The following is a 24,432-nucleotide window of genomic DNA, read 5'->3' as shown; positions in this document are numbered from 1 at the left end:
GAGGAGGGGAGGACATGTGCTCACAGGCCGGCCACTGCTCTGAAGCAATCACCAGTCAGATCCTGCCCTGCCTGAGGAAAGCCTGGCCAACGGTGGCGGGCTTTACCTTGATTGGCCTGCCTTGTAGGCATGGAGACGGCGCTAAGCAGCCCGCCCCTTCCTGCTGGAGCGTTGACTGACTGTCAGTGCTCGTGCAGCGTGGTGCGTTAACGGTCAGACGTGTGAGGTAATGAAGGGAACAGAGTGCAGCGCTCCTTCGCCTTCTCCATGGCCGCCCGAAGCTCAAGTTAACAAACGGGAATGTTGCGGTCCCGCAAAACCCATTGCTAGACTCCCGGGAAGGCGTGAAGTTCGCCACAGACAAGCTGAGGGCCGGGCATTAGCAGCCGCATGTAACCTGCCTGGCAGCCCTAGCTAGCCACGAAGGGTAAGGCGCTGCTCTGACTGAAAGGCTGTGGTGGGGGTGGGAGGGGATAACCTCATGGCGGGGGAAAGACAGTGGGCCTTAGGGTTGTCAAAGCAGCAAACTGGGTGGCAGCCTTTAAAAACACAGGCTCAGTATTAGATTATGAACATGCTCGTCACCCATGCAATTGCTAGGCATTTGAAATATAGAAGCACGTTCATAATGTGCAGCCAAAGCATGTTTCAATTACTTTTCCATAAAAATTATTCCAACATTTTAAAAGAGAAAAGTGCCAGATTAAAAAAAAATTATTAATTGGGAGAATGTATTTCTCCATTGATTTCTATAGAAGCCGGGACATTTTCAGGCGGGAGAGACCGCTTAAAAAACAAAATTTGCTTCAAAATCCGCGAGTCACCCGCCTGAATCGGGTTTATTGGCTTGTATGCACAAATACTTTCTTGAAGTAGTTTGCCCTCAGTGGCAGAAGGGTAGTGAAAAGACCGGTACAATCCTGTTTTGTAGCATAGCGTTTGCCCATGGCCTTCTTCGCCACTGCTGCTTGCGCCTAATTTCAGGAAATATGTCCTTTCCATTGAAAGGATGGCACTTCTAGCTAGTCTTTGCCTTTTTTTTGTTGCTATCTGCACATTTTTGCAGGGTTGCAAGTCCTAAGATGCAATTTGCTATGTTAGATGGTTAAAGTATCTTGGGAGAAAGCAATACAACTTTAATATGCATTGGATAAGTGTTTCAGAGGGAAGGCGACATGCTTTCAAGTTGTTCTTCTGGTTCATTGATATGTTATAGGCTTACTTACTGAGTTGTATTCAAATGGTGGTCACCTATTCACACGCAATGGGTGTTCAAGCAAGTGTACGTTGATGTACCGCACCTTTGTACCACCTGTAGGATACTTACCTGTGTTAATATTGAAATGCATGCATGTTACACTAAGCTAAAACAAAGATAGCAAAAAAATGCCAGCAGTGGCTAAAAGTGTGACCCACATGATAGCTCAACAGCTATCTGGGACGTTGTCTGGTCCCCTATCCATGCGTTTAATGCTGATGCACGGGCAGCCAATATCAGAGTTTCAACTCGATGCATTTACATGTCTTGATAGTCACACATGCAGGGCTACCTGTGGTGCAGCAGGCACAGTGGCACTTGGGGCCAGAGCTCCATGGGGCCATTGAACTCTTATAATTGTTGTACTTCACTACCCCCAACAACAGTCAAAGGTGCCATTTTCTTCACTTGTGCCAGGGAAACCTTGCTGTGCCACTGGGTAGGCCATGGTCCTCATCTGCATTTGGGGAAATGGTTTACTAATCAAGCATTAACTCTTCAGGACGTTAACATTGTTTTATGGCAATTTGTAGATCACTATAGTGCACAAAATGGATATTTTCTGATGTTACACTCAATCATACTCTATAGTGTCACTCAAAGTGCATTGAACTATCACACATAAGCGCACTAAAAACCGGGAAATTTCACACAGAAGTGAACTGATAACATTGCAGCTGTGCAAGTGACTATGATAGGGTTGCCACATTTCTAATTTTTACTAATGTCTTGAGGTTCTGAAAGGGCCAGGAGTTGCAGATGAATAGGAATGTATATAACACATATCTAGAGTGTCCTTTAAAAAACCAAATCTTTCTTTTTTGCTTTAATGCTAATTTGTAAATAAATACTTGCCAACATTTTCTGACCATAAAAAGGTACGATTTTTGGGGGTTTCAAAACTACCAATTAGTATAGTGATGACTTAACAGGAATTGACATTACCTCCTCGTCCCTCACTCGCTTTCCTTCATTACACATACGAGACATTCCTGCCTTACCAGACACCGATACCACGTGATTTAATTTTTTAAAATAAAAAGCCCCCCACCTGTTTTTCCCTTGTCTCACCTGACGTGAGATGTGTGTACAACGTGCCGGCCGTGTGCGGTCGTTTCGGGACTTATTCTTTTGGAGGGAACTGTCTTCCTACATTGTTGTTTGGGCATGGCAGCATGCTTGGCAGGGAGCCTTCCCTCGCTGCGTCTGAGTTTGCGGTGCGCTCTTGGCTGCAGAGCGGGCAGAGTCAATGACTGCGTCACCGGCTCGGCATGGCTGGGTCTGTACTTTCGGATTGAGAAGCGACAGCAGATGGGACAGCGCTGCTCCTCAGCTGTTTGTTTCTGGAATATAGGACACGGTAAGGGCCTCGAAAAAGGCTGTTTTTTTGTAATCAATTTGGCATTCCTTCATGAAATTTTGTGATTGGATGTTTGTTTTTCACGTTGGTTATTGGAGACTTTGGTTTCCGCTCAGTTTATGTCTGCTGTTCTGGTCGGTCCTTTGTGAAGGGTGTTATGCCTATAACTAGGTGTCTCTCCGCTGGGTTTTTTGTCTGTATGTCATTATGGTGGGGAAACGTGCATCCAAGCGAAGGCATGTACTGTCCTCTTCTTCTGACGATGATGAGCCCATTCCTCTCGCCGGAGTAGGTCCAGGGGTCCGGGGGATTCTTCTGCCCTACTCTTGGCTTCTGAGGTGCATGCTATGATTGAGGCTGCGGTGGCCCATGCACTGGAGTCCAAGGTTCTGTCCAAAAGCAGGGGCTCTCGTTGTGCGGTGGGTCCTGGGGATTCACCCTCTGACGACTCCTTGGCTTCTGAAAATAGCCGTCCTTCTACCTCCTCTGGGAAAGTTGTGTGTAGAGAGGAGGTTCTGGATATTCTTCAACATATCCAGGAGAACTTGGGATTTTTGCCTTTTTCTTCTTCTGAGGGGACAGACTGCATTTCCCCCCAGTATGTCAAATCCCCTGTTTTAGCTAAGCAGTTTCATGGTCATATTAAAGACTTGACAGCTGGTGAATTGCGTGACCTGGAACGCTTTTCGGTTCCACGCTTTTTGCAAAGCTGTACTCTTTGGAGGAGGGGGAGGATTCTCTTCCTCACTCTGTTAAGGTGGACGCCGTGTTTGCTACTCCGATTGGTTGTATATCGATCAATCCGGAGGATTTTTTTCCTAAGGATGCTACAGACAAGAAAGTTGATGGGGCTCTGAAGAAGGCTATCTCTGCGGAGAATTTGACTTTGAAGGCAGGTATCTACTCTGCTAATGCTGCTCAATCCTTGGTATTGGGCTTTGACAGACTACCCACTGCTATTCAGGAGGAGACTGATTGCCCTGGTTTACTGGTTCACATGGAGCAACAGGCAAAATTATTGGCAGACATCTCTTCGGCTGTCCTTAAATCTTCTGCCATGGCTTCTGGTTCCCTGATTCTGGCATATAGGAATCTGTGGATGTGAGACTGGAAGGCGGAGCTCTCCAAAAAGTCTGCTCTCCTTAAAATTCCATTTGAGGGTAAAATGCTGTTTGGGGAGCAGCTGGACAGCATGATTACCAAAGCTTTCAAAGATCGAAAGCATGCTCTGCCCTACAAGGGGAAGACTTCATCGTCTCCCTACTCCTGTCGTTTTTGGAATCATCCTTCCTCGTTCCTTTCATTCTTTCCGTCAGTCCTCCAAGCCCTTTTTGGACTGTCGGTGAAAGTTCCAGCCCAAGAAGGCCTCTTCCTTGGCAGGCGCCAAGGGTCAAGCTGATTCCTTCAAGCAGAAGTCCTGACAACGATTGGTGTCAGGGGGGTTCAGGCCTGTTCTGGACCTAAAGAGAGTTAATGGGTGGGTCAGGACCATTCACTTAAAGATGGTGACTTTACAGTCCATAATTCCGTTGGTTGGGGTAAAGGACTTTATGACATCGAATGACCTCCAGGACGCTTATCTACATGTTTCCATGGCATGGGAGCATTAGAAATGTCTGCGTTTTGCAATAGTTGACTGCCACTTCCAGTTTGCGGTGTTGCCATTCGGGCTGAAGTCCGCTCCACGGCTCTTTACCAAGCTGTTGGCTCCATTGGTCGCTTTGGCTCACAGTCAGGGGATTTTGCTCCATCCCTACTTAGAGGACTGGTTGGTTCACATTCATGTTGGCTATCAGTCACACGGGGGTGGTTCTGGACGTTTTGTAGGAGCACAGTTTTCTTACCAATGGGGAAAAATCCTGCCTTGTTCCGTCCCAGAGCCGTCTCTTTATTGGGGCAAGATTTAGAACGGATTTGGGGGTGGTCACGTTGCCCGAGGTTCGGGTGTCCAAGATCCAGTCTCACATTCTGGCTCTATTGTCCTAGCAGGTCCAGGTGGCGGCTCGTTGGCTCCAGTTTCAAGGGTATCTGGCAGCCACAGTGTTTCTGGTTCCATGGGCCCGGTTTCATTTACACAAGCTGATGGCTCACATTCTGGCGCAGTGGTCTCCCCATTGTACCCCCACTCTACTCCGATACCGGTGTCCCCTCAGATCAAGAAGGGTCTGGGTTACTGGCTGGTTTGGGATCATCTGCTACGGAGGTGTCTCTTTCCCCTCCAGCACCTTTAGTTGTCACCACAGACTCCAGCCTCTTCAGGTGGGAGGCCTGAACGGGGGTTCATCAGGCCAGGGGCCTCTGGTCCCACTCTCAGAGCAGGAGGTCTTCCAATTGGAGGGAGTTGGAGGCTGTTTGTTTGGCTCTGAGGGCCTTCTTGCGGTTGCTGAGGTGTTTGGTTGTCCTGCTAAGGACAGACATCACAACCATGGCTTATGTGAAAAGACAGGGGGGGGCAGGTCCCCTTCTCTGGCGGCAGAGAAGTTGTTCTGTTGGGCGGAGTCCCGTCTGTTGGCAATCTCAGTGATTCATATTCAAGGGGTGTCCAATTCTGTGGCCGATGCTCTCAGCAGAGCCATCCCGTCATCTGTGGATTTTTGTCTCCGTCAGGAGTTGTTTGTGGCGCTGAGGTGTTCCAGTGGTGAACCTTTTGCCAAGTGTAGGCAATGCCAAGGTTTCCAGATTTTGCCCCCGGTGTCAGGAGAGATCGGCTTGGGCTATGGACGTGCTCTCCTGCCCATGGCCTCGGGGTCTTCTGTATGCGTTCCCTCCCTTTCCGCTGCTTCTCCTATTCCTTCTGCGGGTCTGATCTTTGGTGGCGTCAGTAGTCCTGATGGCCCCGGCTTGATTTCCTCTTCTGGTGGAACTGAGGTCGGAGTTGGACTAGTTAATACCCCTGACTCCCTCATCTTTGATGATCCCTGTGTTACAGCAGGATGTTCTGTCCCAGATGCTCTTGGAGGCCTGGAGGTTGAACGCTTAGGCCTGCTGCCTAAGGGGGCTTCTGCAGGTTTGACCTCAACTCTGCAGGCGGCTAGGTGCTCCTCTACCAACAAATGTTACTTAAGGCACTGCTGTTCTTTCAGTAGGTGGTTTTGAGGTAAGGGTTTGGATCCTGCTTCCTCTACCTTGTTTGAGGTGATGTTGTTTCTCCAGGATGGGGCTTCTTTGGGGTTGGAGGTTGCCTCCCTTCATCTTCAGTGGGCTGCGGTTAAGGCTTTCTTGAGTTCTTGAGACAGTCTCTCTGATCCCGATGGTCTGATTGGACGGCTTTTCAAGGGGTTGCATAATGTTCTCACTGCACCTCTGAAGCACTTTCCGTCTTGGGATCTGTCTTTGGTTTTGGAGGACTTCATGTTGCCCCGTTTGATCCTCTGGTTTCTGTGGATTTACGTCTTTTAAGACCTTATTTTTGTGGCGATTTCTTCTGCTCTCCATTTAAGTGAACTGGGCGCTTTGTCTTTCAAGCATCCCTTTTGTAAGGTTTTTGATGACCGGATCATTTTGCAACCGGTCCTTTCCTTTCTTCCTATGGTGGATTCCCAGTTCCATCGGGACCAGAAATTGATCTTGCCTTCCTTTTTTGATTCTCCTTCCTTGGAATCTGTAGTGCAGCTGCACTTGTTGGATGTCAGGAGGGCTCTCCTGGTCTTTATGGAATGTGTTGCTTCCTTTCGTCTTTCAGATTCCTTTTTGTGAATTTTGGGTCTGTGAATCGGGGGTTGTGTCCTTCCACTTCTTCCTTGAGTCTATTATTATTATTATTATTATTATTATTATTATTTAGCATTTTTTTAGCACAGGGCTACCCTAAGGCATCCCAGCACTAGCGGCAAAAACAGGCAAAGAGAGGCGGTTACCAGTTAATCTTCTGGAAAAGCCAGGTTTTAAGCCCCTTCCTAAAAATGAGGTGGGAATTCTCTAAGCGCAAATGATGGGGAAGGGAGTCCCACACTTTCGCTGCGTTGTGGGTTCGGTCTCTGGTTTGCAGGTTTTGACTATGGGCATGGACCGAGACTGTAAAAGACAAGACCTGAGGCAAGTGTGAATAATCTAAAAGTAAGTATTTTTTTTAAACATATTTTATTGGTTATGCTGTAATACTTATACATTTGCGGTCATCAGTAAACGTGTGTCACATGTTACATGACTAACAGTGGTTAGGTTACATTCTGTTTATCTGGGTATTCCAGGGATTATTTTGGCATCCCTAAGCTGTTAAATTCATTCGCACACCCTCTCCCCAACGCTCCCCCCACCCACGCACTGCAGGCCGTCTCAAGTCTTGCCTTCTAATATATTAAAAGGTAAGTATGTATAGATTTTTTATACCTAACTCTACAAATATGTTCATTGACAGCAAATATATATCTCATCAAGGTACATAGATGAGGTAAAAATAGTAAATCTATACTTCCCTCTATGCACTTACCTTTTCATAATGGTCGCTCAATATTTTATCCGCATTGCTAGTATACCACAATATTCTTGTACTCGATATTCAAGAGTACAATCGTGTTGAGGAATTTACTGGAGTCTACTGTTGTAACCTTAGCTTTGCGCCTTCCTCCTCCACTTCTGGATCTTTACAGCGTTCAGCCACAGCTAAGCAGTTGCTACATTCTCCCTTTTTCATTCCTACTCCCCTCTGCCACCTTTACTTTAGCCTTTCTTTCAAACTTCTCACTCAGCTCTAGCCTCTCTTTCTCACTTAAACTATTCTTTCCCTCCTTCGGCACTAGTTGATCAGTCACAATATTCACCCAACTTCACTCCAGGTCCCTTCCTTTTCCCCAAGTCTTCTTTCCAACTCTTCTTTCCTGGTTTCATCTTCCTTCACTATCCCTCATTTCTGCTTCTCTCTCCTGTCACACAAATCCCCCTCTCTTCACCAAGCTCTCCTTTCCCTTCTGAGCACGGCTACACTTTCCTTCACTTCCACTTTTTTCCGAGGCTTTACATGAGCACCAGTTGCGTTACACAACGATACATTCATTTTGTTAGGCACGGGGAAATTAAGTGATTTTCCCAGAATCACAGGATGTTGAGTGTCATTGCCGAGACTTGAACTCAGTTCCCCAGATGTGAAATCGTCCGCACTAGTTGTTAAACCACATCCTCTACCCAAACTTCACTATGTCGGCTTTTCCTTTCCTACTCATGTTCAGGTGCTGCTCTCCTTTCCAGTTTGCCCCGTTTCTTCTAAGTTCCACTGTCTTGTGTTTACAATCTTCTATCTCCCCTCTTTAGCCTAGCACTTCATTGAGAGATGCAGCTATCATTGGTACTGTAGGTGCCAAGGCACCGGGGCCCAGAACCTCGATACCTGCTGTATTTTACTAGCTCAGCAAGTCAATAGGGCCATTTTCTTTGCATGCACCAAGACCCATGGCATACTTGCTACGGATCTACTTTAATTCCTACAGCCCCATCTCAACTCGTAGCGCCAAACCTCCCCCTCCTTCACAGCCCATCCACCACCTTGACCTCAGTGTCCTGAAGAGAGTGGTTGACGATCTCTTGAGCAGCAAATTCCATGCCTTGGACGTAACGATTACGTCCAAGGCTGTGGCTCTCCGGTGCTAAGGACACTACCAGATGAGGTTAGTAACCCTCAACCTGTCCCCTCCCCTCTGGGGGCATAAAGCACACTAGACACCAGGGAATTCTTTTGGGTGAAAACATAGGGGTGGGGGATGCCCTAAATGGGCTTTATAATGCCCCCACCCATCCCAAAAATTGGCACAGTCTTTGCGCCCCAGGGGCGCAGATGGGGGCAATAGCCCCCGATCTGCTCCCCGGGGGCAGAAAGCACACTAGGCACCAGGGATTATTGCTTTTTGTTTTAAATAGAGGAGTGGGGGCTGCCCTCAATGAGCATGTCAGTGGCCCCACCCCCAACACAAAAGGAGCAGTCTTTCTGCCCCTCCTGGGAGGTGGATTGGGGTTATTACCCCCAATCTGCCCTCTCCCGGGGGGAGGAGGGGCGGCAGAGATCCCACTTGACACCAGGGATATTTTTCTTATCTAAAAGAGGGACAGTCTTTCTGCCCACCTTGAGGGGCAGATGGGGGTTATTACCCTGATCTGCCCCCAGGGGGGCAGAAAGCCTACTAGACACCAGGGATTTAAAATAAAAAAGATAGGTGTGGGCTACTCATAATGGGTGATGCCAATGCCCCCCCGGGGGAGCAGATGAGAGCAATAGCCCCTGATCTTTCCCCGGGGGCACAGAAAGCCTATTAGGCACCAGAGATATGTTTATGGGCATGTCAAGGAGCGACCCTTTAGGCAAGGGTTGCTCCGCTTATTTTTTTGTGAACGCATTTTGGCAGCTCCTGCTCCCCACTCCCCCTTTGGGGCAGATCAGCAATATTTTTAGGGTCATCTGTCCCCAAGGGGGCAGAAAACTACTAAACACTAGCTGTGTGTGTGTGTGTGTGTGTGTGAAAGAGTGTGAACTGGAGTACAGCTGATGGTCTATGTGTACTGGCATTTGGCTGGCTGTGTGTGATCCTGCATTTTGCTGGCGGTGTGTGTGGACTAGCGTTTGGCCGGCAGTGTGAGTGGGCTGTTGCTTGGCTAGCGGTCTGCGTGGATGGCACATGTCTGGAGTGTCGCTTGGCTGGTGATGTGTGTGGATGGCGTTTGGCTGGTTGTGTGTACTTGGATGGAGCTTGGCTGGTTGTGTACATGGATGGCACATGCCTGGCAGTGTGGCTTGCGTGAATCCTCCAGCGTTTTAATACTCAGAATCCCCTGCAAACCTTCAATTTAGCTAAAAAGTCACTTTCATCACATTTCTGCGTGGAAAGGTTGGGGGATCCCCATGTTGGCGCAAACTTCCCAACACCCATCGTTCCCCCTGGTCTCCTGGTAAAAATGAAACCCCACTTGTGTGGGTGCCCAAAGCAGAGAACCTAAAAACTTATAAAATCAAAAAAACTGAAGGGGTGGGGAGATGGTCCAAAAGGGCCGTTTTATTTTTGATAAGTTATTCTGCTTTTGGAACCCACACAAGTGAGGTATCATTTTTATCGGGAGACTGAGGGGACGACTGGGTGGTGGGAATTGTGTGCCAGTGATTTCATACCTTTGGCAGGCAGAAATGTGAGCAAAATGTTACTATTTAGCTAAATTTGAGGTTTGCAGGGGATTCTGGATAAAATAACATTGGGGGGGGATCCACTCAAGCCAGACCTCCCTGGACCCCCCCGGGTGTCTAATTTTCAGAAATGTCTGGGTTTAGTAGATTTCCCTTGATGGCCCGAGTCGGGTAAAAAAACGCAAGTGCTCCCAATCTATCACAGAACAACTTGTTTTTTTAAAGATGGCACCTACGTTTTTGGTCCCGGGCTCTGCGGCCATCTAAGGAAACCTACCAAACCCAGACATTTCTGAAAACTAGACATCCGGGGAGTCCAGGGAAGTATGGCTTCCCAACCATTTTTTACCCAAAATCCGCTGCAAACCTCAAATTTTGCTAAAGAAAACACATTTTCCTCACATTTTTGTGTGGAAAAGTTGAGGGATCACCAAGCCCACACAAATTTCCTACCCCCCAGCTCTCCCAATAAACATGCTACCTGGGTGGGCTACGGGCCTGCGACAGGGGAAGGGCCCAAAACGTATTGTAGAAACATCAAAAATGATCGATCACAAAACAAACTGGTTTTGCAACGGGGTTATCTGCGTTTTTGATCCCAGACTTGGTGGGTATCTAGGAAAACCTACCCAACCCAAACAGTTCTGAAAACTAGACACCCTGGGAGTTCAGGAAGGTGTGGCTTGCGTTGATCCCCCAGTGTTTTCGTACCCAGAATCGCCTGCAAACCTCACATTATGAACAAAATTACAATTTCCTCATATTTCTGTGTGGGATCACAGTGCCACTACACATTTCCTACCATCCAACATTCCCCTCGGTCTCCCAAGTTAAATGATACCTCACTTATGTGGGTGGGCTAAAGGCCAAAAACATAGATATTGAGGGGATAGCACAGCGAACTCTTAAGCGCTTTGTTTTATATTTACTTTCAGCAGTTCTGCATTGGACATCCAAACATGTAAGGTATTGTTTTTTAACGAATACCAAGGGAAATGCTGGGGGATAGAAAATTTGCGCGGGAGTGGCGATCCTAGGCAGAAATATAAGGAAAACATGATTTGTTTTCAGCTAAATTTGAGGTTTGCAGGGGATTCTGGGTAAGAAAACATTGGGGGATGAATGGAAGTCACACCTCCCTGGACTTCCCTGTGTGTCTAGTTTCCAGAAATACAAAGAGAATGACAATGATAAAGCAAAGGTGCTAGAACATACACAAATTCAGGAAAGTACAATAAACACTTGTAGAGTAGGTGTGCTCGATGGAAGCAAAGACACTGTCATCCCTATAGTGTCATGTATAGGGGGAGAAGACTCATCTATACAGACGAATTAAAAAATGCCCAGAGCACCACCATTTGGGTAAGAAAACATTAAGGGATCCATGCAAGCGATACATCCCTGGACTCCCCCCGGGTGTCTAGTTTTCAGAAATGTCTGGTTTTGGTAGGTTTCCCTAGATAGCCTTCGAGCGTGGGACCAAAAATGTGGTTGACTCCCTTGCAAAATATGGTTGTTTTGTGATAAATAATGTTGATGTCTCCACGATAGGTTTGTGAGTAAAATGTTTTTTTTTAATTTTGACTAAGTTTGAGATTTGTAAGCGATTCTGGGTAAAAGAACCTGGTGAGAGCCACACAAGTTCCCCGATCCTGGATTCCCCTGGATGTGTAGTTTTAAAAAATGTACAGGCTTGTTAGGTTTCTCTAGGTGCCGGCTAAGCTAGGGACCAAAATCCACAGCTAGGTTCATTGCAACTGGAACTGCACTGGAAAAATGTGATGTGTCCACGTTGCGTTTTGGGCTTTCCTGTTGCGGGCACTAGGCCTACCCGCACAAGTGAGGTTCTATTTTTATTGGCAGACTTGGGAAAATGCTGGGTGGGTGGAAGTTTGTGGCTCCCTGCAGATTCCAGAAGTTTCCATCACAGAAATGTGAGGAAAATGTGCTTTTTTCTGTTTCTCAAAGTTTGAGGTTTACAAGGGATTCTGGGTAACAGAACCTAGTGAGAGCCACACAAGTCCCTCCATCCTGGTTTTCCTTGGATATCTAGTTTTCAAATATGTACAGGGTTGCTAGGTTTCCCTAGGTGCCGGTGAGCAAGGGCCCAAAATCCACAGTTAGGCACATTGCGAAAAAAAGGGTCAGTTTTCATGGGTAAAATGTGATGTCAATGTTGCGTTTTGGGCAGCTTCCTATCGCAGACACTAGGCCTTCCCACACAAGTGAGGCAACATTTTTATCTGGAGACTTAGGGAAACACAGAATAGTAGAACAAGTGTTATTACTATTTGTCTTTTTAGCCATATCTGCCTTCCAAATGTAAGAAAGCGTGTAAAAAAAGAAGTCATTTTGAACAATACCCTCTAATTTGCATGCTAATATGGGTACACACAAATTCAGAGATGCACAAATAACCACTGCTTCTAAACTCTGTATCTTGTTCCAATTTCAGAAATACATAGTTTTCCTTGATACCGGTTTTTCACTCTTTATATTTTACCAAATGAATTACTGTATAGCCTGTACACAATGAAAAAACATTGGAAGGTGCAGCTCAGTTATTGACTCTGGGTATCTCAGATTCTAGTTGAACCTACAAGCCTCATATAACCCTGCAATTAGAATGGTCACGTGGACGTAAATATATCTAGCCTTCAAAAATCTGCCATACTTAACACCTTGACTGCTAAGGCAATTCCCGCTGGGGGCTGATATTTATGAAATCCCATTGTTCATGACGAGCTCACCTTGTCATGAGCACAGCTCCAGTGTGCCTCATGACGAGCTGACCTTGTCATGAGCATGGAACAGGTTAAAGAATGTACAGGTGAAAGTATAGGCACAAATGGCTGTTTTTTTCAACTAAATTTAAATATTTTATTTTAAGTGTTACTTTCCAGAGGAAAACCTTGACGGATCTACACAATTAACCCCTTGCTGAATTCAGAATGTAGTCTACTTTTCAGATATGAATAGCTTTCCGGGTTCCATTAAAGGTTTCACACCCTTTTCTACCACTAACTAGAAAGAGTTTGTAAGAACAAAAATAGGAAATATAGGCCATATCCCAGTAAAATGCCAAAACTGTGTAGAAAAGTTTGGTTTTCTGACAAAGTCTGCCTGTTTCTGAAAGCTGGGAAGATAGTGATTTTAGCACCACAAACTCTTTGTTGATACTATTTGCAGGGAAAAAACAGACGCTTTCTTCTGCAGCCCTTTTACCCAATTTTTTCCCCCAAAAAAGCAAATGTAGCTGCATTTTGACTAATAGTTCCCTCCAGGGGAATCCACAACACAAACCCCTGATTCCTTTAGAATTCTCAGGATGTTGGAAGAAAAGGATGCAAATTTGGTGTGGATACCTTATGTGGACAAAACGTTATGGGGGCCTAAGCACAAACTACCCTAAATAGTCAAAAAAGGGCGTAGCATGGGGGTGCGGGGGGAGGCCTGGCAGCAAAGGGGTCAAAACATCAAACCAGGATTTTTTAGAACACAGTCCTTCTAGGAGAACCCCACTTCTAAACACTGTTCTGTATGGCTGGAGTGTTATTTAGCACACAATGCCAGGTTTACAACAGTCTCTGAACATGCGGGAAGTGAAGGAGTGGACACATAAGAGTATGACTACAGAATCAATAAGCTTTAGAGACTCCCTTAAGCATGTCATGCTCCAAGCATGCCTTTAGAGAGCGAGCCCAATTCCCAGCCTGTGGTTGACAGTGTCTTTAAATTGTATTCTTCTGAAATTTGGCCATTATCTAATGTGTGTTAAATGCACATGTTAAAAGCTGCAGAGCTTTCAGCTTTTACCAGATTATATATCAGTATCTCATCTAGTACAAGCTTTTTTTCATGCTAGTGATGAGTTTATAATGGGACTAACAGAACTACAAGTCTCTAAAGGTAAAGCAAAAAGCTGGACTGGAACAGCCCTTTGTGTGGACTACAGAAACTAGACAGACCTTATCTTAAGAGGAGGCCAGTAGTCCCCAAATAAAATGTGCATCTTTAATCTCTCTCAAGTTATGACCAAAAGTAGTGGGAGTGCGTGATTTAAATTCAATAATTTCCCCAACTTGTACTGTCGTTTAGTTCCTAAAAATAAATAGGATCTGCGCGTTTGTTGGACAACAGAAACTAAGGACTTGGTACCAAGACTGGTTCCGTGCACCCCCGCAAGATATGTCAGTCTATAGACCAGCTAGCTCACAGTGCCACCATAGGCCCGCTAACCTTACCACGGAGCATATAGTTTCTGGCAACCATTGAACAAGTCAACCCTTGACCATTCAGGGATCGTGGCAACAATGCAGTACTTTTCATTCAGTCAGTCGTGCTCACTTCGTCTCAGAGAGATACACAGAATAAACGTTGGGAACGTTTTTCAATAAGCATTTATTAAACCAGCGTCATTCTAGTATTGAACAGGTTTGCTGCGAAAATCAATAGACCGAAGCTAACATAAGAGATTACAAGCACCAACAGAGAAGGTAGAATTCTATTCTGGTGATAAAACAGCTAATATATGTAGGCATAAAAACATGACTGTAATCAAGCGCACTTCTACGATGCGGACTCTACCGAAGTGTACCTAGCATTTATGTGGGTGTAAAGCAAAGCATCCCCTAGGAAAGAGCCAACCCATTACCTGATGGGAGAGAATGAAGGACCCCATCTTGGTCACGAGGGTCCTCATCACTGTCATTGCTGAACAGAATTCCAGTCCGCTGTTTGCTCGAGACCGTGGTAAAGGCGGGTGCAGAGGCTGAAGTGCAGTGTGGCGTTGCGGCTCCCTGGTTGTTTGCCACTGTGTACCGCACTGTGTGTGGGGGAGCGGCATTACCGCTAGCAATGACCCCTGCGTGTGGCCTCCCCTGCAGCCACATCGAAAAGCCACATCGAAGGGCCAGCCAGCCAAGCAAGTTAATTGTAAGAGGGAGCCGCGGGGGTCGAGTTTGCCAAGTGTTCGTTTTCTGCGGCTGGAGCCGCGAGTCTCCCCAGCGGCCCCCAGCACCTCCCAAGTCTCCTCAGAGCAGGAGCCACGTGAGACAACCCCAGCGCACCCGCGCAGGGGGTGTGAGTCTCGCCAGAGGCAGCAGGAGCTGTGTGAGACACCTGCAGCAGCAGGAGCTCGCTCGCAGGAGCCGCAAGTTCCTCCATCGTCGTTTGCATCTGCACCATTGGCGGTCAGTGAGGAATCCAGTCTTGGTTTTGCTGGCGATCGGAGAGAGCGGCGTGCACGCAATGGTGAGGTTTTGAGCGGCGAACGGAGCAGAGCACCTGGAGACCGCAGTGTATAGACCGTAGATTGCAGACCCCCTAACCGCTGCTAACTGCCGAGGAAGATTGCGAAGACTTGCGCTGAGTTGCGCGAGCAGCATCAGGCCAGCGAGAAACACAGGAAAAATTATCTGAAGTGCGCCATCCCTGCCCTGCATGTAGCTTGCACAGAGCTGTTCCAGAGCCGCTGTAGAGCTGTTGCAGGCACAACGAGACAGCGCGACCGGGCAGGAGTCCCAGAGGCTGCAGAGGGCGCAGTAGAGCAGTGAGTAAGGCTGTGGGGGCTGCAGCAGGACGGTAGCAGCTCGGGACTGAAAACCAGGGGGAACTGTGAGGAACCGCGAGGGCATTGGAGAACATTGGCAAATTGCAACAACCACTTAATTCTTCACCCCTCAGAAACTATTCCAGAAGCATAATGCGCCGAGTGCAGAAAGCTGAGAATCTGTCAGGCTGCTAGGCCGCGGCAGTCACAGCCTCTGTAGGCTTTTAGGCTCTCTGAGGCCGGGGAACCTGAGAAGCAACCTGATTTACCTCACGGCAGGGAGCTGACAAGGATCTAGCAAAGAGCTAGCAAGGAGCTCCCAGAGTCTTTTAGTGGTACAGTGGTACACCTGCAGTTCTGCATCCTGGCATCCTTGCGCCGCTGACATCGTCGCACCTTTGCATCTTGAGGACACACAGGAAGGACTGATTTGTCTACCATAAACGGCCTGAAGCACAGCAGGGGAAACACTGCTGCAAACTCGCCAGACCAGGCAAACCCAGGCAGACTCGGGCAGCGAACCCAGTATAAGTGAGTGTGGGAAAAGGGAAGGGTTGGGTGGGCTCAGCTAGCTCTACCCAACGATCCAATCCACCCTAACCCCCCGCCTCCTTCTTGGCCTTAGACCACAGACCCTCTGCTGTATACCGCTTGATAAGGGGGAGCCTCGACATTGGGTTTCGGACTTTGTGCTCTGGATACTGATTAACCGTTCACACCCCATCACATTTTTGACACCATACGATCAAATTCAATCTCAATCAGGGCGCCGGGGTATGACAACCAGCAGACGACTGAGGCCAAGCTAAAGTGGTTGCGGAACAGCTGACCTGTTGCATACAGGCTAAATTAGGTCCGGCAGAACCAGAGAGGCGTTGCCACCCAAGACAAGGGGGGGGGGGGGGAGGCAATAAGAAAAGTCAGCAAAGTGCTGAACCAAAACTAGCAACAATAGATCAGCAACCGAGTGAGACTACAGCACGGACGGGATTCAGTGGGGGTACAAGCTCCAGTCAACCAAATATCTATACGAAATTCAACTTCCTTAGGGACCCAGGGTGAGCCATTTTTTCGTGTACTGCATCTTTAAAAGGTCTGCAATCTCCGCTGTTACCAATGCAGACACAAGCTCTTATCGCAAGCGCAGAACCTAAAGAATCCAACGACAAAAGCAGGGCACTAGACCAACCAATTCAGGATCCACAGACCATGCTACAACAGCTAAGTGTGCAATTGCCAGAAACTACACTTCTAGTGGGCGCGCCTGGGAGATTAGGATATTCCCCAACAAAAATCAGACAACAGTGTAGTCATCAGGAGATTTCCACTGCAGACTACAGGCTACAAGAAACCTCTACACCACTACCACAATTAGATGCTAGGGGCGAGGACTGGGACAGCGGAAAAAAAAAGGCAGCGAGTGACATTAAAGAAGTATTAAGGAAAACAGACGCTGAGCAAATAAGCGTAATCAACTCCAGTCTCAGAAATAACACCTTGTCCAGAAGCTACAGCATTGTCATCATACCTCACAGACTTGTAAGACACTCTTATAAAAGAGCAAAATACTATGACCGACAAGCATTACTACAAGGTTCTAAACGGCCCAAAGAAGATCGAATAACATGTATCATCAATCATTCAACCCTCAATTTCAAAATTAGGAATGTCATAAATAAAAATTGGAAGATCTTAAATTATGATGACAATGCCCCACAGTTACCACCACCACTTCTGGCATATAGACGTAATAAGAACTTAAAAGACATGCTGGTTCACACGCGTCAAAGTAAGAACTCAGTATATGAGAATCAACGATCTATCACATGCCTACCCATGGTACTAGGCAACCATAGGTGTGGCTCTTGCCACGCCTGTGATGCAGCTATTGTATCGGATGTCATCTACAATGGGAAAGAAATAAAGTTACGTCATTTATCAAATTGTCGTAGTAGTAATGTCATATACAAATTATTTTGCAGTTGTGGATTAGCCTATATAGGAGAAACTGGGAGAGAATTCCGTGTACGCTTCAGCGAACATAAGTCTGCGATGTGAACTAATAAAGCGTTAGCACCATTGGTGCAACACTGCATAGACATGAATCACAATGAGAAAGAACTTAAATGGTCTATTCTCGAAAAAATTAAATTAAAACCAGGTCAGCAAATGGAAGTTACACGTAAAAAAACATGAAACGTTTTGGATTTTTCATTTAGACTCCGTGGTCTTAACGAGGAAATCAACTGGTATGTTACTAAATGATGATGCTCTGCGTCCTCATCAGTTTTCTGAAATGTATGTTCCCCTCTTTGTGGGTATTCAAGACTCATTATTTAATGTGACTGATAGAAGAGTAGTTCATAAGACTAATTGATATTGGGAGTAGGCTTACTGCTAATATTAATATATTCCAACTACAGTTCGTTGGTTGATTAATATGGGTTTGTCTTTTTGTACATTCGAAATTATGTACTTTGTAGGATATTATTTATTTTTTGATTCTTTGTCTCATTAATATATTTATTTGGTTCACCTTCACTTCTCCTTTTCTTTTTTTAGAAGTTTTTTGCACCATTTACTTTCGCTAAGTCGTCATTGTAGTATGTCTTCCATTTCTAGTGTTTAATCCGCTTGTTGGTCTCTTCCGGGTTACGGCCGATTAACGCGCGATTTCAGGGCAAGGACTTTGGTATATATAACACGCAGTTAACGGTCCCACTTCTCCCCGGTCCGATTGAATTTGGAGATGGACCGGCACATATGAGGGTTTAAACGCCGGGCAAGGTGAGTGAGAACATAAGCATGCGGGTTAACTATGCAAGTTAATGGCGTCTCGCGCTGCCGACCTATTTGCATCTTCTAGAGATTGCAGCGGTAACTTGGGACACATTTTCGGTTGAACTTGCCCCTATTAATACGGGTGGACGGAAGTTTTATCGCTGCCGATTTATTTGTATCTTTTAGAGACTGCAGCGTTCGCTTGGGACATATTTTTCGGTCGAATGTGCCTCTATTACTTTGGGTGGACAAAAGTTTTATCAAACTGTTCTCTTCACCAACGTACATACGCTCGAGTGGCAGACATGGCTAGGTGATTGTGCAGTGAGAAGGCACTATAGGTAATAAACGTTAGGATAATGCCTCATTACGATATATAGAAATAACATGCAGGAAGGCATGTCTCCATAAATATTCTTGGCTTGTTTATCTTATTGTCAGATATACCAATTGTTTGGCAATCCGCACGCTGTTCATCAATTTAGTGGGTTTGTGGATATCACCTTTATAGTAATTCTTGGTTATATTTGTTTTGTTAGGATACTGAAAGGAGCAACATGTCCCCTTTAAATGATAGGAAATAAATTTGGGATCAACGAGACTCTGTGCATAGTCCTTGAAGGTAGGTATCGTAGAAGCATTGTAGTTTACTAAGAATACATCAGTTTGTAGTACTTTTTACAACTAAGTTCCTAATTTTTATTTCTCAGCATTTGAAATAAGTCAAGTAACTCAGCGGAAGAAGAGAATTTATTAGTCTATGAGAGTACAGGACTCAGGCATAGAGTGGTAAGAGTTGGTCATTCTATGTAGATCATCCCTGTCCATTGTGTGATCTCTGTATATATTCAAGGCCTCCTTCTTAATTCTTTTACCTATAGACTGAAATACTGGATGATGTACAGATCGTGAATGTCTTGTCTCGAGATAGGTGTACTTCATTAGAATCCCTCCTGTATCTATGATATTTTGCGCATATATCAATGTGAGTATTTGCCAATATATTATCTAGAATAGCTATTGACCAAAGAGGTTATTCGGATGTTGAAATTAGATATAAAAGACCTCTGAGGACATTGACTATAGATTTTATCTCTCTCCTTTTCTTGCTTCTTCTTTGGATAGGTTCTTAATTAAATTACAGATGTAACTTTACACTATGGTGTTTTCCTCTTCCACACTGGTCGGTTCATAGGAATGTCTACCTGTTGTTCTCAACAATGATATGTGTTAACTTAGTTTTATATAATGTGGTGACAGTGTTATTCTTTGCACATTATAGATCCCCTGGATAATTGGGTGCTTTTATTAGAAGTGGTCCTGAAGAAGGTGGCCTTGAGCCGCCGAAACGCGCGTCGACCAAGTGCGGGGTCTCACATTGATCTTGGAGACTTGTATTCATGAATTAACTTCCTCTTTTTTTAAATGGTGTGGGAATGTATGCAGTTAGAGTGAAAATGTTGAGATTGTCATGAGTGTGTGTGTATGTTTTTCTTCTCTCCTCCAGGGGGTATGAATTATGTATAGTTTTCATGTATTTTATGTCTTTTCTATATTGGTTTTGTTTATATAAAAATATAAAAATGTGTTGTCTTTATAAAAAATAGCAATTTTTCAAGATATACAGAAATGTTATTGGATGCAAAGAAATAGGATATATATCTAATGTATTAAAAAAATAAATCATATATTTTTTTGAAGTAACTAAAGTCATTATTGTGGTTTCTGTCACCAATATTGAATTAGGATTTGAACGACTATTATATTTAACTCATGTATTAGATTAGGGTTTTTTATGGTATGCAGAAGCTACAGCACCTCCACTAAAAGATTGGACCTACAAAACATTAAGTCACCCATAAACCCCCCCCCCCCCCCCCCTCTGACCAAGGGTGTCATCTTATACAAAATGGAGGAACAGGAGCAAGAGCATGGACACCGGAACCAAACCAGAAAGAAGGGAGGACGTTTATGTCTTACCTGAATACACAGGAATGGGAGGACATGCTTGCAACCTATTCACCTAACAACGGACAGGAACGAAGGGTGGATTCCATCACCGAACTTTCTGTGAATGCACTCCCCACAGAACAATTCAAAAAGGGAGCAGACATGGCTAGGTGACCGCGAAAACAAATGAACAAAATGCAGGCGTTTGGGCTTCCCTATTGAATGCAATACAACTGGCCGTTAATACATTGCAATTTCAGTCTGACAAGATGGAGATCCAACTAACATTATTGAATACACTGGCAGTTTTTACTACCTGCATTGGCGAAAAATTGCGTAGTTTGAATGGTTTAATAACAAGAGCACAATCTAGCGCCCATCTTACATGCAACTGTGACCAGGTCATTGATAAACTATGTACCCTGCCCTAAATTCTAGGCAGCCTGGTAATGAATTTTAAAAGCGTTACAGCAGGAAAAACAACAAAGTGCCAGGACAATTTCAACCGCTCGGTGGTAACAACTAACGACCAAATAACCAGCAATCTGCACAGAGGAAATGTCACGGCGGGCACTGAGGAAAAGGGTAGTCCCGGAAACAGAGGATCACCAAAACTCAATGCTAAGCAACGCCGTCAATTGAAAAGGAAGGAGCGCAACCAAAAGCCCCACACAAAAGCAACTGCTTACTTCCCCATCTTCTCAGACCCAGCCAACAATTGCGATAACAACCCAGTTGATGTAAGCTCTGTAAAACAAGTACAACTGTCTCTAACCATCGCCTATCATTACCCAGACCAAGAGGAGGCTCTAGATCAGACTTCTGCAATTAGGGCAGAAGGGGATATGGGAGAAGACCACGGTCAAAGAGCTGCATCTAGGGCCACTATCGAATATAAAGAAGAAACAAAACTAGTTCGCACTACCAATCTTTCAGCAACAAACCTGGATAGTGGGCAAAACACTCAGCTAATACATCACCAGGAAACTCTGGGAGAGACAAGGTTTCCACCTAATAAATCTGCTCACCCACAAGAACGAAGGGGAGAAGCGTCCAACACCGAGGCCCAAAAGCTAATTAACACCAACCGCAAAAACATCATCATGAGCCCAAAGAACGGGCCCAGACGTGAAGCTGGTGGAACGACAGACTGGCCAGTCAGGGCAAACCAGGAGCCTTTGTTAAAAGAATCCAAAGGGCCTTCCTCATTGGCTAATGGTGGCTCCAGCTGGAAGTTCCTGGGTGAATGGACACAGCATGGGGGGCAAGAATCTAAACAAATCTCCCCTGCGTCAAGAAAACAGAAGTCCACTCCTAGAAACTCCATGGCTGAAGCACTAAGTATCAAGGCGGAAATACAGTCCAAAGATACAATTAGCAATCTATCCCAAACTGAACCGTCGGCCATAGCAAATATACAGCCGCCGGTGAAACATCCGTCACCAGGAAGATGTGGTTCTGGTGTTTTACCCTTTATATACCTCCAAGGGTTATCCGGACACACTAAATCGAGGTAACATCTTAAGATTAACGGCATCAATACCTAATCTTGCTGGTATAAGGACATCAGATTTACTCTCTATAGAGTTCATACAAACCACCAACCCTCAATGTCCAGAGGCCACAAAAACTGGGTCAATTTCAAAGCTGGGGCATAGATATCGCACCCTTTCAAAAACGAGCCTATCCATCGCCACTACTAAACAAGCCAAGCGCAGTACCAAAAAACACACCAAGTACACCTGAATTGTGTACTCGGAGGAGCACGGGGAAGATCTCGCCAACAGAGTGACAGCAGCTACAGGGACCGACACGAAAAAGTTCCATGGGCAGCTGCTAGAGTAAAACAAGGTTATAGAGGAGCATTGACCCGATAGACAAGACAGAAGCCACAGCAGAACAAAGGAGCCTCTTCTCAGACTATGCTCGCGGAATATAAACGGCTTGGCAACTGAAATAGACATCCCAGACTTCCTTTAGTGTGTAACAACTTTTGATGATATTGTTCTACAGGAGACCTGGCTGCTGGCTCCTCAGCACATTGAAGGCTATACCTGCTTCGCTACTCCAGCAATAAGGGTTGGCAGATTTGGCCATTGCTATGGGGGGATGGCAATTTACGTCTCCACCACAAGCATACCTTTAATAACCTGTATGGTTTCGCTGTCAAATGGAAAAGATTTTTTGCGTCATATTGAAAAGCTAACATAGGAGACTGATTTTCAAATAGTTGTCCTAGATATATCAAGCCTCTACATGAGCATAGCCCATCAGGATAGTCTGAGAGCAGTTCTCTCCTTTTTAAGTAAGCGATCACTAAAATTCACAGAACATAATTAGATGTTGATGCAGTTTATAGAATTTTGTCTAACAATGTTTTTTTCTTCCAGGACCAATGATACAGGCAGATTTCGGGATGGCCATGGGCACCCCATTGCCCCCAGATACGAGAATTTATTTGTGGGCTGATGGGAGAGGATATGGGAAGCAGTGGTCAGTATATACTTTGAGAAAAGTGAATTGCATCCCCAGAAAAGATCTATTAAGAGATGGATGCAAAGACACAAAGTAGACAGGAAAGGTTAGAATGATCACTTCCTTCTCGGAAAACGCCAGGGAACTGAGAAACATCCTACAGAAAAACTGGCGTACTCTGAAAATGGACCCAGTCATTGACCCGGATATACCTACAGCCCCTTTGGGTACCTTCAGAAAAGCCGGATACTTGAGATATCATTTAGTGTATAGCCACCATGAAAAACAGGGAGGCGTGCGACCTTTAAGGAACTTCAAGATTTCTTTCCCTGTGGCAAATGCAAGGCTTGTGTTAACAGCAGTAGAACTTTGTCCTACGAGGTACCAGGACTGAAAAAACATAGGGCAGTCACTAAATTCCTGACTTGCAATACTGCCTATACAGTCTACGGTCTTGTGTGCCCATGTGGGCTGAGATAAATTGGTAGCACTATCCATTCTACCAAAATCCGTATTGGGGAACACATGAGGGCTATAGTCAAAAAAGACCCTACATATCCAGTAGTCAGACATTTTCAAAATATGCACCAAAGCAACACAGGGACCTCCTACGATACTATGGCATTGATCACGTACCGATGAATATTAGGGGAAGTGACAGAATTAATGTAATACTTTAATGGTCTACACGCTGTGATTGTATGATTTTGCGTATCGAACATGCCAAGATAGCGCCCATGAACGATATAACGAGTATGCAGCACTCTGAATGATGTCTTGAATATAACACGGCTGTATTGTTGCATGCGATTATATGCCATTGATATCTTTTTGCTCATTGTGAGCTATATCAGGCTCTCTTATGGTTTCGTCCAAATCTGAGTAAATTGGGAACAAAATGTCAAGATGGCGCTATTTATTTAATGAGACAGCCATGGCCAACTTTTATGTCTATTGCACTGTGAGATTTAAACTTGTTGTTTCCGGCACACCTGACAACATTGACAAAGGCGTTCGCCGAAACGCGTCTGGGTGTCTGCACACGTTGTTAAGAATAAACAACGGATGAACTCACTCCGCAAGTGCTTATTCCTTTGGGAAGAATAGGACTGGGAAAAAATATATATTTCAAACAAAGATGCCCTGAAGCATTAAGAGGTCACTTGACTGTGTTCTCCCATTTGGTATTGAAATGCAGCATATCATCTCGCTCCGACTCAAATTATCAAAGCCAACGCGTTTCGAGGACTTCTCTTCTTCCTGGGCTTGCATGGACAGCACATCAACAGCTCACAGTACTAAATGAACACGCCCACTGGGGGCCAGTATGCCAATAAAAAGTGCCGAAAATCAAATGATGTGATAATTTGAGGCCGAGCGAGATGACATGCTGCATTTCAATACCAAATGGGAGAACACAGTCGAGTGACCTCTTAATGCTTCAGGTTATATATATATATATATATATATATATATCTCCTCTCCCCGAACTCCGGTAACTGTTGTGACGCTGTCCCGGGCGGTCCGAGCTGGGACAACGAAAGTCCCTAATACGTTACAGCAGTCGTTTTTAGTTCAAAGGACTACTTGGATATATATATATATATATATATATATATATATATATATATATATATACACATATGTATGTATGTATGTATACGTGTGTGTGCGCATATATATATATATACATATATGCATATCAAATGTATATATATCAAAACCAAGGGTGTCCCCAGAAAGACATCACACCTGGGGGGTTACCGGTCAAACACCTCTGGCATATATATATATATATATGTATATGTGTTTGTTTCTATATAGTATAGGTGTATGTGTGTATATATATATATATATCTATATATCAAACTCTGTACTATAGTACCTTACATATGTTTGCTGCTTAAAGGCTAAAATGGCTAGATTGCATTGAGTCTTCATTCTAAAAAGAAGCC

General features: G+C 45.1%; 1 long non-coding RNA gene across 5 annotated transcripts in view; it reads left to right on the top strand.

Moving 5' to 3' along the window:
* Positions 1–206: 206 nt before the first annotated feature.
* LOC144792715 (uncharacterized) overlaps positions 207–24,432 on the top strand; it is a 493,208-nt gene continuing 468,982 nt past the window's right edge. For all 5 annotated transcript variants that reach the window (XR_013602611.1, XR_013602614.1, XR_013602612.1 and 2 more), the window contains exon 1: positions 207–427. This is a non-coding gene — a long non-coding RNA (uncharacterized LOC144792715). The remainder of the gene's footprint in view (positions 428–24,432) is intronic.

Source organism: Lissotriton helveticus, chromosome 11, assembly GCF_964261635.1.
Source record: "Lissotriton helveticus chromosome 11, aLisHel1.1, whole genome shotgun sequence".
Taxonomy (NCBI): Eukaryota; Metazoa; Chordata; class Amphibia; order Caudata; family Salamandridae; genus Lissotriton; species Lissotriton helveticus.
Note: the sequence above shows the minus strand (reverse complement) of the source record. Positions and strands in the feature narration are given on the sequence as shown.